Below are 8,263 nucleotides of genomic sequence, written 5' to 3'. Positions count from 1 at the left end.
GCCACCATAGAGAGAAAAGCAAGCGTAGCCAAAATTTAGGCCAAGTGAAGATGATGAAGGACAAATCTTCTATATTGCATAGAGAAGGCCATGGGCTCGAAGACAAGGTATGCCTCTAGACCCTCTATCTTTCAGTGGTCCTTAAATTCAAATTCATATGCACCTAATAATCATTGACAACCCTCATACCCTCAAAAATTTGATAATTTTGAACTACAATCATGAAATTACTAATAAAACTTTTGGCCCAATGGTCAAAATCCTAATCCTCCATTTTAATGGCAACCACCACCAAGAAACTAGTAGCAACCATTGCAATGGAGAGGAGGACAATAATGGCCCAATCATACAGTTGGTTACTTGCAAGCACAAACACCACCTAATCAACCAACTATTATGGATCCTGCAAATGAAAAAACCAATTCACCGAAGCCTACTTAATCAACATCTTATCCAACACCTAATCCTAATAACAAGCCACATTAGCAACAAGCTTATTCCATAGATTCTATTCAATATCGTGCATATTCTATGAACATAAGTGATATACACTTGCGTTAAAGAACAACCTTGCAAACACCTACCTCTTTTATTAATACTGAGCTACCTATGGAATAATGAGAGTAGACAAATACCAATCTAACCTCACATGACCCCCTTTTTCAAGGAAATTAGCCAAGGACTCTTGAGCCAATTTGAGAAAAAGATCCACTACCATCATTCTCTCAAAGGTTGGTAACCATAGAGCCTAAGAGATAACCAACCTTTGATTTCTTGGATTAACTAAAACATGTGTGTGTAAAAATACCCTTTTTCCACGCCATTAAGGATGAACCTATTTATAGAAAGGCAATAAGGGATGCATGCCTTAAGAAACTAGGCAATAAAAATAAAGATCAAACAACAATACATGTAATGGACCAGCTAGCAAATATAATGCTAGGAAAAATAATTATGCCTAAATATTATGATACTAGTAGTCTAGTGGAAACGATAACTATTAATGGGATTGCAGCTCATAGTGCCCTTATAGATCTAGGGGCTTCTATTAATGTCAGGACCAAGGATATAACAAAACATCTCAAAAGGTGATTTTGAGATGTTTTGTCCTATTTTTACTTAATCAAAACAAAACATCTCAAAATCACCAATCCAAGACCCACTCCTGTTGTACTTCAATTGGCTGATAGCTCTACTATTAAACCAAATGACATTATTGAAAATCTTGTTGTCATTTTGGACTCCTGGGAGTACCCTACTAACTTCAGGGTCTTATCTCCTAAAGCTACTCTAGGGGGATCCAATCATCTTGGGGAGGCCACAAGGAGGCCTTGGTTAGCCACAATGGATGCCTATATAGAATGTAGATAAAGGGATATGACCATCTCTAACGGAGATAGTACCAAAAATCTTATGTTATATCCTGCAACCCAGCCTCATGGAGAATCATATCAGCTTATTTGACTTAACCTAGGAGAAGAAAAATAAGAAGTGAACTCTCTACAGACCCTCGTGATGTTTGATAAAATCCCTCTTATGCAACTCCAAGGTGATGAAGAAGTATTGTGAGATGATTGAGGATGATAAATAATGGATACTCATAAGGTACAGATTTCTTCAAAGAAATGAAAGTTTCTTCCTCATCAATGTATATGGGTAGATATCCATGCCAAAGAAAAGGGAATTATGGTCTGAGATCTCAACAAGAATTTCCAATCTAGGGGGTGAACTGGGTGTTATTGTTGGGGACTTCAATGCTACTTTAAACAATGAAGATAAAAGAGGCAGTCTGACAAGAATAAATAATTTACAACAAGATTTTCAAGCTTTCATAGATGACAACAACCTAAAGGATATACCAACAAAAAATAAAATCTATACTTGGACGAATAGGAGGAAAGGGTTTACTAGCATAGCAAGAAGGCTGAACAGGTATGATGAGCACTATTTTTTGATGTTTTATTTAGACCTTTTATGCTCTTTGAAACTCCTTTATGTTTATAAGGGGTGTGATATTATGCAGTATATGTTTGTTTTAAGCCACAACTTTAAGTAAACCTTCGATGTCTAAATCCTTTTTGAATGAATGCCACGAATGCCAAATCAATGTGTTTTTGGTTATGAATGATGATAAATATTATGTTTTAAGTGATTTTGAATGAACAAGGATCTTTGCATGCTTACCCCTTTGAGTGAGGCTATTATGAGGAAGTTCTAGGTTGTTGAGGAAGCAGTGAATGTGGTTGCCAAGTAGTAGCAGGTCCATGAGGAGATAAAAAATAACAGATCGGGAAAGAGTCAATACCGTTGTAAACAATTATCCAGTTGTTATGACAATAGAGGACTCTTTGATCCAATTTAAGAGTAGTTATCCTCTCATTTACTCACCATGTCTACTAGTGAAGTAAATATAGGAGGAATATATTATGAAGACTAATAGCCAAGATCAGAGTATTACTTTGTTTCAACATTTTTGTTCATTGATTTCATACTTTAAATAAAAGCCATCCTCTTGATGTTTAGGAGTGGACCAGCTAAAGTAGTTAGTTAATAAATCTCCTCTCTTAAAAATTCAATGAGCCTATTCTTAAAAAGGCTAGTGAAGAAGATATGTAATTTTTATGTTTTTACTGAGCATTAGAAATAAAGAATCAACTTATGCTATTTTTGTTATCTGTGTAAATGAATAATGAAATTTTGAGTGCATAATATATGAGTTTTAAGTTAGTTGTTGGGAAGAATCATCCAAGGGGGACCACTTGGTGAGGACTCCATTTTTTTAGTTTTCAGTTGTTTCCAATTTTGTTCATAGTATACATTTAATACTTGATTGTTCCCGCAACCACAAAAATTCTATTATGTGATTGTTCCTATAGCCAAGGCAGAGCAAAATTATTTCTTTTATTGGTTAGAGCTTTATTGTTCTTAAGAAATTTTTGCCAACACTTACCTTAATAAAGAGTAGTTATGGTTTCCAAGTTTATTTTCTTGTTGTTGCTTCCTTTCCTAACTTTTTTAAAGGATAGAATAGTCTGAGAAGCTCTGAGTGCATAGGCAGTGCTATCCCATTTCAAGTTTAACATCTCTAGATTGATAGATAAATGAGATTTAGTGATAGGATTGATGGTTAATTAGTGAGGACATTTTGTCTCTGAGATGAGGTGTCGTGCCCAGTTATTTACCTATTTTTTAAGCCTTGCAAGGTATCTGTTGGCCAAGGACTAGGATGCTCAGGCAAGAATCCTTGAAGCTTCAATCCTTTCCATTATCCAGGTCGAATCACTACTCGGTGCAACTGACTATCCTCCAAGATGCTCCTTCACAAGGGAGTCCTTTCAAATTCAGGCATATGTCGCTACGAGAGGAAAATCTTAGAGATTTGATCAGATAGTGGTGGGGTGAGGTCAACATAGGCAACCATTCACATCCCTTTTGCCTAAACAAAAAGTAGCATATGTTAAAAAAAAGTTGAGTGAATGGAATAGAGTGGAATTCAAGAATATCTAACATGAAAAGGAGGAAATTAAAAAGGAATTGGTAGAACTAAATGAGAAGATCATAGAAAAGGGAATGGGTGAGGATGAATGTGTGAAGGAAAAAGACTTGAAAGAAAAATTGGGGGAGATACAAAAAAGAGAAGAGTACCATTGCAGATAGAAGTTGAGATAAATCTGGGTATAGGAAGGAGACAAGAGCACCAAATTCTTTCACAGACTAGCAATTGCCCATAAAACCAGAAACAAAATTACAGAGATTCAAAAAGGTGATGGGACCATGACCCGATCCATCAAAGAAGTAAACAAGGAGGTTGTAAGACACTTTGATAAATTTCTCAACAAGGAACTTCAAGAAAATAGAGAGGCTAGGGTAAGGATCTTGGATTCTATACCTGGTTTGGTTTCGGCTAAGCAAAGCAGAGCGTTAACACAAAAAATAGTAGGGAGGAGGTGAAAGCAACAATATTCCAATTAATTCCAAACAAGGCCCCTGGTCTAGATCGATTTCCGACCAGTTTCTTTTAAAATTTATGGGACATTATTGGGGATGACCTTTTTAGGGTCACAGAGGAGTCTAGAAAGGAACAAACCATGCTTGGGACATCAAATCACATCTTTCTAACACTAATTCCTAAAGTCAAAACTCCTCCATAGACCATGAGTGACTTTAGACCAATTGAATTATGTAATATTGCATATAATATCATCACTAAAATTATGGAAAATAGATTGAAGAAGGTCATGGACATACTTATTTATGAAGGGCAGAGTGGGTTTACACCGGGTAGACCTATAGTTGAAGGCATCATCATAGCACATGATACCATTCACTTGGAAAGAAAAGAAAGAGAGGCATACATGATAATGAAATTGGATATTTTATGACATGTTTGATAGAGGATTTGTATTTGAGGTTCTAAGAAAATTTGGATTTGAGGAAAGTCAAATTGATTGAATTAGAGGCTGCATCTCGAATCCCAAATTTTTAATATTTATTAATGGGGTGGCTCAGGGATATTTTCAAGAAAGTAGAGGCATTAGGCAAGGTGATCGACTATCACCCTTCCTATTCATAATCATGGCAGAGGTTCTATGTAGATGCATAAATAAGCTGAGTGATGGAAAGTGGATGGGTGTTTGGGTGGCCAATGGTCTGGAGCCTATCACCTATCAGCAGTTTGTTGATGACACCATTTTATTCAGAGTAGCTTGTAGAAGGGAGGCTAGGACAATAAAGTCCTTCCTTGACGAGTATTGTCTAGCATCTGGACAATCAATCAACTAGAGAAAATCTAAAGTATTCTTCATCAACACCCAAATCACACTTCAAAGAAACTTAGATAAGATTTTAAGTTTGAGAAATTATAGCTTCCTTGGGAGATTCCTGGGTATGCCCTTATTCATATAAATTAACAAGAATTTTTATTGGGGAAACTTGATCAATGGTTGCAAAGGGAAATTGGAGACTTGGAAGGGTAAATGGTTATTAGCCATTGGTAGGCTCATGATGGTGAAGGCAGTCTAATCTGCAATCCTAGTCTACTGAATGTCATGCCTTAAAATACCAAAAACTATGAAAGAGGGGCTAATCAAGATTATGAGGATTTTTTTTTGGAGTGGTAATGAGGATAAACAGAAATTCCCATTCCCACTGATCAATTGGGAGAAAATTTGCTCCCTGGAAAGTGGGGTGGGGGGTGTTGGAATTAGGCAACTATCAGCAATGAATGTTGAGATATAATTTTGAAACACGTAACTTGGGAAATAAAAAATGGGCAGAGTGCTTCCTTTTCGAGGGACTTATGGGGAGGAATGGAAACACTTGTCACTTGGATATGGAATAAATTAGGGATGAGACTACTAAAGTGTGGGGTGATAAAGTGCATGCAATTTTGGATCACTTGAGATGAAGAACAACGTCAGGACCTAGGTATGGAAATCCTTGCAAGAGATCAATTCTCCCCAGGAACAAAAAATAAGTCTAGAAAACTTGGTAAGAAATAGGAAAATCATTCCATCTGATAATGAGGATAGAGTTAGATGGTGTGGATCCAAATCAAGAGAATATAGAGTCAAATTCAACTACAAATTTATGGAAGCAATGATTGCTAACAAGGGTTGGCCTAACAAACTGCCATGGAACAAACATTTCCTCCCAAAATCTAGGTTTTTCCGTGGATGGCAATTCAAAGAAGGATACTAATTGCTGACAGACTTGCAAAACTTGGCATTCAAGGTCCGAGAAGATGTGTCTTATGTAAAATCAATGAGGAATCTGCAAATCATATTCTTTTGGGATGTCAGTTTATGGAGACTTGTTGGAAGTTTTTTATAAATAAACTTAACTTACAATTTCCACTTCCAGTGGAGTTGGAGGATTGGTTTTCTTCATGGATGATAAATAATAGGAGTGCCATTTTTGGAAGTCTATGGTATGTAATCCCATCCACAATTATTTGGGAAGTGTGGAAAGAGTACAATATAAGAATCTTTAAGGAACTATAAATGTTAGTGAAAGCACTATGCATCAACATGGAAAGACGTCATGGAACTCATCAATCAAGTGGCAAAGAAGATATCAAGTAGAAAACAAGCGTTCACCTGTTGGGATCACAAAATGGCCAATACATTTCTTGGATTGAAAATAACCTTAATTGATGGATCATATGTTCTTCAGAGTAAAAAAGTTAAGAGAAAAGACATGAAATGGATGCCCTTGGAGCCAAGTTGGGTTAAGATAAACTTCGATGAAGCATCCAGTGGCAACCCTAGGCTGAGTGGAGTAGGGTGCGTGGCAAAAAATTATTAGGGTTAGATTTTAGCATTAAAATCTATTCCTTTAGGAGTCTCTATGAATAACATGGTGAATTTAGAGCCACCCTACTAGGGCTGCAATTGGGATTGGAAATAGGGGTTGAGTAGGTACACTTGGAAGGTGATTCCACAATAACCATAAATGCTATTTGAGAGGAAAAAACCCCAAATTGGCAACTAAACCAATGGATTTCCCCAATTTGTGAATTGCTTGTCCACTTTGTTTATTTCAAAGTATGGCAAATCTATCGTGAAGGGAATGATGTGATAGATAATTTGGCCAAGGCTGCGGCAGATGTGCAGGAAAATGCCAGCGAGGATGTGGATGACATGGCCCCTATTGTAGAGACTCCTGGTAATGATGGAGACTGTATGAGTTTGGCCTAGGATGATGTGGATGGGGCTTGTGATGAATTGACCCTTGTTGCCGCATGGGTGTAATTACCTTGGAAAGCGTACAAAACATATGACATTTAGAGTCATAGGAAGGTTTCAATGTCATCAAATATTGACACAATTGAAATAAAACTTTGGTAAGAAGAAGGCCTATAATATTGAAATAACATGATATTTTGGAGTCTTCCGAATGATTCAGCAGGTGTGAGAGATTGTGGTTTGTGTGCGAAGGATTTGGCAGGGCTCATGACAAAGCGAAAATATATTTGTGGTGATGGGAGGGAAGATTTGGCCTTAATTATTCTGAGCTAAGCATCATTTGGGGTCGCTTTAGGAGTTTATTTGAACTGAATTACCTCAAAGTAAATTATCTTCTGGTCACACTCCTTTTGGTTGTTTTTGGTTTTGTCTAATAGATACTCCAATCTTGCTAAAGTCAACCAAAAGGCAAATGGCCTTTCTTGGTGAGATCACGGATAAACGAATGTTATTTATGCTTACCTCCAAACATCTGTTGGTTCTGCATGTCATCAAGTGAGTCTTGGGTAACAAATTCTTGAGTGCCAACCACTGGTACAAGATTAATTCTGACATTTCTACAATGTTTTTTGCTATGTCAATCTATGTTGGAGTGGTCAAGAGAAAGGTGAAATATCTTTGTCAAATATTTTTCGTGCATTTTTGGATTGGATTGATGCAGTGTTGGAAAACATGGTTGGGATCCTTTCCATTCGTTTGCCTCAAAATTACTACATGAGGTTGGGGGATGGTAGCCAAGTGAGGAAGTTTCCCATCATTTGCACACTAGATTTGCGTTCTCTTTAGCAAAGCTGGCTCGATCAAAAGATGAGCACTACATTCCTGTTACAACTCACAGAGGAAGGTGGGGATGAAGAAGACATATGGATTCATGACTATATGGTGGCAAAGCATTGGTGCATGAGGAAGTGCTTCTGAGCCATGTGGTTTTGGAGAGGAATGGCTTGAAGATGATCCTAGAGACATCGAGGAGATTGTGGACAGTCTGACGCACCATGCTTGTGGAGTAGAATGCCCGGTGATTGCCAGTGCTATGGCGGCTAGGACAATGAGGGTTGTGCACGATGACTAACTAGACCTTCTTTTCAGTGGGTGTGTGAGGTAATGAGCAAGAAGGTCCCTAGGGGACAATGAAGATTGATAGTTTTTTGTGATGTCCTGGTATATAGTAAAGATGCTATGTATGAAGATTGATTCGAGTTTTGTATTGCTTAGTTTTTGCTTCTCGCTGGGCTACATATAGTATAACTTTTACTTGCATGGGCGAGTAGATAAAGATAGGTAGGCTTGGCAGATGATTGATGAAATTTTTTGTAACTATAGTTGGTAGGGTGGGATATTTCTAATCTGATGGCTAAGGAAGAGCCAATACATGCATTGTAATCAAACTCTTAAATTAATATAACCAGGTACTTCCCCTTAGTAGTTATTTAACTATATATAAAAAATAATAATAAGAATTAAATACTTTTTTTAATTGACAAATTTACTAACGATTGTCAAATTAAATGACTTGT

This window comes from Cryptomeria japonica, chromosome 3 (assembly GCF_030272615.1).
Source record: "Cryptomeria japonica chromosome 3, Sugi_1.0, whole genome shotgun sequence".
In the NCBI taxonomy this organism is placed as follows: Eukaryota; Viridiplantae; Streptophyta; class Pinopsida; order Cupressales; family Cupressaceae; genus Cryptomeria; species Cryptomeria japonica.
The sequence above is the reverse complement of the archived record's forward strand: the minus strand, read 5'-3'. Positions refer to the sequence as shown.